The sequence below is a fragment of the Cupressus sempervirens genome, chromosome 3 (assembly GCF_028749045.1).
Source record: "Cupressus sempervirens isolate cs-2001-9-10 chromosome 3, ASM2874904v1, whole genome shotgun sequence".
NCBI lineage: Eukaryota > Viridiplantae > Streptophyta > Pinopsida > Cupressales > Cupressaceae > Cupressus > Cupressus sempervirens.
The window spans coordinates 1,074,248,706-1,074,255,258 of NC_143120.1; the positions used below are offsets into that span (position 1 = coordinate 1,074,248,706).

General features: G+C 32.6%; 1 pseudogene; it reads left to right on the top strand.

The window, feature by feature from the left end:
* LOC149570470 (DNA mismatch repair protein MSH2-like) overlaps nt 1–3,630 on the top strand; it is a 73,116-nt pseudogene extending 69,486 nt beyond the window's left edge.
* Nucleotides 3,631–6,553: the final 2,923 nt, after the last annotated feature.

Sequence of the window (6,553 nt, forward strand, 5' to 3'; positions counted from 1 at the left end):
CTTGCTACAGTAAATGTCTCATATTTATCAATATTAGAGTAGCATGGTGCAATATATAAACAATAGAAATGATTTTATTATTTCTTAACTATTGCTTAACTCCTCCATTCATCATGATGGAAACAACTCAAGACCTTAGCCTCAAGGGTTCACTCTTGCTGATCCTACCAACACATTCTTGAGTGGGAGCTCATTCTCTCATGTTGAGGAGATCTCTAATCTCTCTTTAACTATTATTATTAATTAAGTGTAAACTTACTCCCATCACAAATAAAGATACTCATTGTATTCAGGTGACAGTTCCATCTCTATTGTTACCTATCATTATTTACAGCAACTTACACATATTCATAAGGATCAAATCACAAATCAAACACATAGTGATTATAATGAGCACCTATCTCATATACAAAAACTTGCTCATACACATCGCAAGTACACAAGTTAACTAGCTTTCCATAAATCACATAAATAGTTAGTAGCTCTAACATACATCACAAAGACTATAGTGACCTACTCACATATGAATCACAAGACAACAATGACTAGTCCACATATAATGGCTAATCATTCCCTACTCATGTGTATCCTAAAGGAGGGATTGTTAGTGCATTGTGCACTACACTATGGGTCCCATTCGTTACCTTGGTCTTGGCACTAGTAGATACTTGGGAAGGGGATTAGGTTCATCCCATGCTAAACCCAACTGGGTGAAGTTTACCATTTCAACTTCAAATAGAACCCAAAAGCATACCACGAGGTTCATCCAATTATCACCAACCTATTCCTCATTAGAAATTCTCTTCCTTGTAGTCCCTCGATAGCAAGGTAATTAATCATAAGGAGGTAGCCTCATGATAGGTATTAGATATATGTGCCACAAATCCTTTGAGGGAGCCTACTAAAAAATGGTTTCCAAGGCCCACAAAGAAGTAATTCCCCATCTTTCTCAAGGTTAGTGATGAAGAGTTCAAAAAGGAATTGAATGGTTGAAAATGTCTTGTGAATCATCAATTATTCCTTAATGTAATTAAAATGCATAATGATGAAATTTGATCATTAGGAATTGGCACTTTCCTAGTAAGGAAATTTTTATATCATTATATGTAAGTGGGATCTAACCCCTACTTGTGAATAGTAGAGTACGTTAGTAAAAGTCTCAATAGGGGACATTGCAGTAGTAGAATATGGTAACTTCCCATTTGAAGAAGGCAGCGAGTGGAAAGGAAACTACTAAGTCTTCAATGGAAACAATTTGACTATATCAACTAAATATTGGTGAGGGTGCAATAGATAGTTTTTTATTACTAGAAAAGTATCAAAATATTAAACTTTGACTCAAATCAAGAGTCACATATAAAATAGTAATTCATTGATGGAGGTTTTGATATAATACTTTAAGATATGAAATTGTCTATTCACCTAGGCATCGAATAAGATTCAACACTCTATCATAGATTATCAAATGATGGGGGCACATAGAGATATAAGGGATATGAAAGAAGAACAGTCACAAACCTCTACCAATAACACAAAATCTGAGTTATTCAAGTTGACAAATGATAAAATGATCATAGAACTGACTAAAGACTTAATGATATTAGGATTACTATACTACTAATGGGAATGATGCACTCTTCATTGCAAAAGCTTAGTACTGCACCACAATTTCTCTTTATTAGTTGGGTAACAGACATGATGCTCTCTCAAGTGTGAACATTAGCAAGAATATGTTTGAAATCATTATTAGAAACTTTTGGTTAAAGAGGATTGATCATACTATGGCATTTTTATAGGGAAGTGGATCAAATTGGAGGTTGACAAAAACATTAACCCCTGGAAAGCTTGGCAGTCTTGAGGACATTCTCTTTGCTAGGAATGGCATGCAAGATACACCAATGATAATCAATCTTCAATATGTTATTCATGAGAATTATTACCTTTTGGGTATGGCCTTTGTTGACCTGAAAAAGAGAACTTTAGGCATTATTGGGTTTCTTGATGATAACCAATACTCAAACCTAGAATCTATTGTGATAGGTCTTGGTTGTAGGGAATGCTTGTTACCTCTAGGTAGTGGAAAGTCCACTAATAATAAACACCTACATGATGTATTGGCAAGTTTTAATGTTCTCTTAACTGAAAAGAAGAACTCTCATTTCAAGTCTAGAAATGTTGATCAAGATCTTCATCACCTTGTAAAAGGTTTAGTTGAGTCACTGAAGCACATAGTTGCAAGTTTAGAGTCTATTGCTGGAGCTTTGGGGGCCCTCCTCTCTTACATAGATTTTCTTGCAAATGAAAAAAATTATGGAAAGTTTACCATTCAGCATTATCACATAGGAAGATTTATGAGGCTAGATGTTGCAGCTTTACAAGCATTGAATGTTCTTGATACTAAAATAGATGTGAACAAGAACTTTAGTGTATTTGGATTGATGAATAGGACATGTACTTCTAGCATGGGGAAGAGACTATTGAATAGGTGGCTCAAGCAACCTCTCTGATATGTAGAAGAGATCAAGTGTAGATTGGATATGGTGCAGGCATTTGTTGAGGATGCATCATTACACCAAGATTTAAGACTTCATCTAAAGAGAATTGTAGATATTGATTGAGTTGTGTGGAAACTGGAGAATGGTAGGGCCAATCTACAATATGTTTTAAAGATCTATTAGGCCAGGACCTTTAGTTTTAATGTATTTGACTTTTTCTACGATGCATTTGCAATAAACATGCTTTGTGTTTTTTCTCTTCAATGATCACATGGATACTTTTGCACTAAATTTATGTGTTTCTTTCACAACAATGACATCATTATTTTGAATGAATGTTGATCATTTCTTTGTATCTAAATTTATTTGTGTGTTGTACAATTGCACGTACTAATTAAATGGTGTATTTCATCATCTATGATTGTTCTTAGCTATCATGCTAAGCTTGTAGTTAGTAGATATCACATCTTTTACAAGATGAGAACTATGGTTTTCAAGCACTTAAACTATTTTTGGATTTTTTTGGTTCACTATAGTTATTGTACATGTGATAGACAAGCACAAAACTATTTTTGGATTGTTTTTGTTCACTATAGTTATTGCACATGTGGCAGACAAACATACAACTTCCTGTAATCAAAAGTTCACTCAAATGATATCAAGGGGACTTTTAATTATTGATCAAGATGCCTTTGACCTTTGGATAGATGAAGAACATTTGATAAAGTTTGCAGCACTTGTGGAGGCTACTGTTGATCTCAATCAACTTGACAATGGAGAGTACATGATCTTAGCTAGTTATGATCCTAGTTTTAAAACACTTAAGAGTAAACAAGATGAAGTGGAAGAAAAAATTCAAAAAGTACATCATGAAGCAACATATGATCTAGATCTTCCTATTGACAAGGCTTTAGAACTAGACAAAGGCACACAATTTGGACATGTATTTAGGATTACAAAGGAAGAGGAACCAAAAGTATGTAAGAAGTTGAATACACAATATATAGTCTTAGAAACACGGAAGGATAGAGTCAAATTCACAAATGCAAAACTTAAGCAACTTGGGGAGCAATATGTTAAGTTATCAGATGAATATTCAAGTAGTCAAAGGCAATTTGTTACCCATGTGGTATAGACAGTAGAAACATTTACTGAGGTAATTTTTTCTTAGTCTATTTTTTTACCTTATTTACTATTTAAGCTTTATGAGAAATAATTGTATACATAGTCTTAATAAAATTTTCTTTGATATTGTGTGTTCTTTTTTAATATATTTATGGCTTTAACTCATATGCCTTCACTCGTTGTTGAGTCCTGACTATTTTTATTTAAAGTTCTCAAAGCTTATACGATTACTTCAAATAATAATGGCTAGATTAAGCTATTCCTTTTGCATGCTTATTGAATCTTCCAAAAATAATGTACTATTACATGAAAACTAATTTTTTTGTAGGTGATTATTGATTTGAAATTTTCTTAATGTCGGTTGGATGATTTTGTATGGATATCAAGTAATGTTGTAAGATAAGTTTTGAATAAATTGGTTCTTGAACTCATAGACCTTTGATAGCATAAAATGATAGTCTATGTTAACACTTCAGTAGTTAACTCTATGCTTCATATTTCTTTAGGAGTCAATCCCACCTCTTCAAAAAACCTATGTGTTTGCAAGAATTACAGGCTTTTTTTTTTTTATGTTGCAAGAATTAGACCTCTTCATTGTTGTACTTGGAGAATACTAATTTAATTTTTTAACAAATTAATTTGTTAGCATTGTTGTTTATTACACCACTATGGTTATGTAAAAATGTTGAATGCAAGTCATGGACATTAGAGACTTGTTTGTGGAAAGGATGCATAAATATTAGTAAAAGAGATGTATAGCTATAATGTGTACGTAGTGTCAATATTTATCCTTTTTCTTTTGGCATGACAAGACACATAATCATCCAACACGTATGGTTTTTACACATGTTTTTCATAACACAATTATATAATAGTTAATTATAACTAAACTCAAATCTCAAGAGACTTTGTGGATTTTCTCATATCTTATGTAAGAATTGGCTATAAATATGACATGCTCACTGTAATACCCACAAATTGGCGCATTGCCATGATCACTAATTTTGGTCTATGTTGATCAATTCTAAGACCTATTCTAATAGGCAATTCTCATTCTGCTACTCACTAATTGACTTAATTGTTAGATGCAGAAAACCCTAATCTACATTCATCATACTCATTATTTAATCCCTATAGTATGCACTCATATTAGCCACATTAAACCTAGTTGATTTCAATTTAATTTAATCTAAAGTATTCATACTTTATTAAATTAAATTATCTCCTAAGGCTAATGTAATATGAGATTAAATTTATTTAATTTAATAAATACTCCTATCTCAATTAATTAAAAGAAATTATTTAATTAAATGGAGAAGCTACATCTAATTAATTAAGCAAAGTTATTTAATTAAATAGGAAGTTATTCCTAATTAATTAAATAAAGTTATTTGATTAAACAAAAAAGTGTCTCTACTTAATTAAATCAAATTAATTAATTAAATAGAAAATATATTTATGAGAGCATATCTCAATTTATTAAATTAAATATCTCTCCTAAGTTTCTCTTCAATTCAAAAATGGAAATTCCTAGTTCACTACTGATCAAATTAGAAGTGACCCAGATCACTTACTCTCACACTAAAGTTTATCTAAGCTGACTGACTCTTACACTCAGATCTAAGCTAGCTAACTCCCTCTAATTTGGGAATCTTCCACCTTAACTGAACCTCATCTTCAATCCTGACTGTTGATTGAGATCGATCTCAACCATTGGAGTATTTTAGGAAAATCCATTTAAGAGACCCTCATTTCTTCATTTTGGAGGATGAGTTGAATTGCTATCAAAGTGTTGTTGAAATTCATACTCACATTTGCTCACATTTGCTCACATTTTGCATACACTTGCATCCTTAGTTTAATTTCATTTAGCTTAACTATGCATGTGTTAATCTAGTTTTCTTTATTTTGTTCTTGGATTACATTGCATATCTCATTTAAAATAATTTGCACATTCATCTAGACTAGTTGCATTCATCAAATCCTTCGTTCTTAGAGGGTTTGGTTGCCTGCACCTCAATTCTGAGGATATTAACAGGCAAAATCCTTCTAGATAGAAGGCTACAGGTTGTCTTGCAAGATTTCTCTTACATGAAAAATCTCATGCTCATTCTAGGATGAATCCGCACATAATGACCATGTTGAAGTGTGTGTGTTAGTATAGGCCACAATTCATGCATACATTTATAGCCCCCCCTGTGGGACTGAGAAAATTAATTTCTTAGGCCTTCTCTGCACTATTTTTTTATTAGTTTTCAAGCTCTTTGTACATACAGTTCTATATAGATTCTAGAATCTTCACACGAGGTAATCCATTTTTTGTGTGAGGATACTGAATCTTCATGTGAAGATTCTTTTTAGTTCACGTGAGAAAGTGCTCGGGCTTGCAAACCTTCGCGTGGCACATTATTTCTTCACACAGGCCATAAAAAGATTTCGCATGGCTTTGCTAGAGATCTCGTGTGAGATCTTGTAATATTAGCCTCTGTTTCAAGCATTTTTACTTTACAATTTACTCAATTTTCTTAATTTACTTTTCTTGGAATTTGTGTTGCTCTATTTCTCTAATTTTTCATAGCTTAACTGTTGTCTGCAGGATGATTTGTTAAAGATTCCTTATACAACCCACTCAAACATGGACTAATGGTTTTCTTGTAGGATAATTGCCAAAGATATGTTTGATGAAGACCATTTTAAAAACCCACAAAACAACATGTCTTATTTATTGCTTTCAAAACATAGATAATTAATTAGGGGCTTGTGAACTTCCTAGGGTGCAAGACAAAAGAATAGGGGATTATGCTTTTCACCACTTGGAGGTCATGACCAAGGGTGAATCAAAAACCTAGACACTTTTGAAAGATGACATTCATAAGAGGGCAAGAAACTTAGTGGTTCTCTAGTACAGGCCCTTTCTATGAAGAGATGATGAT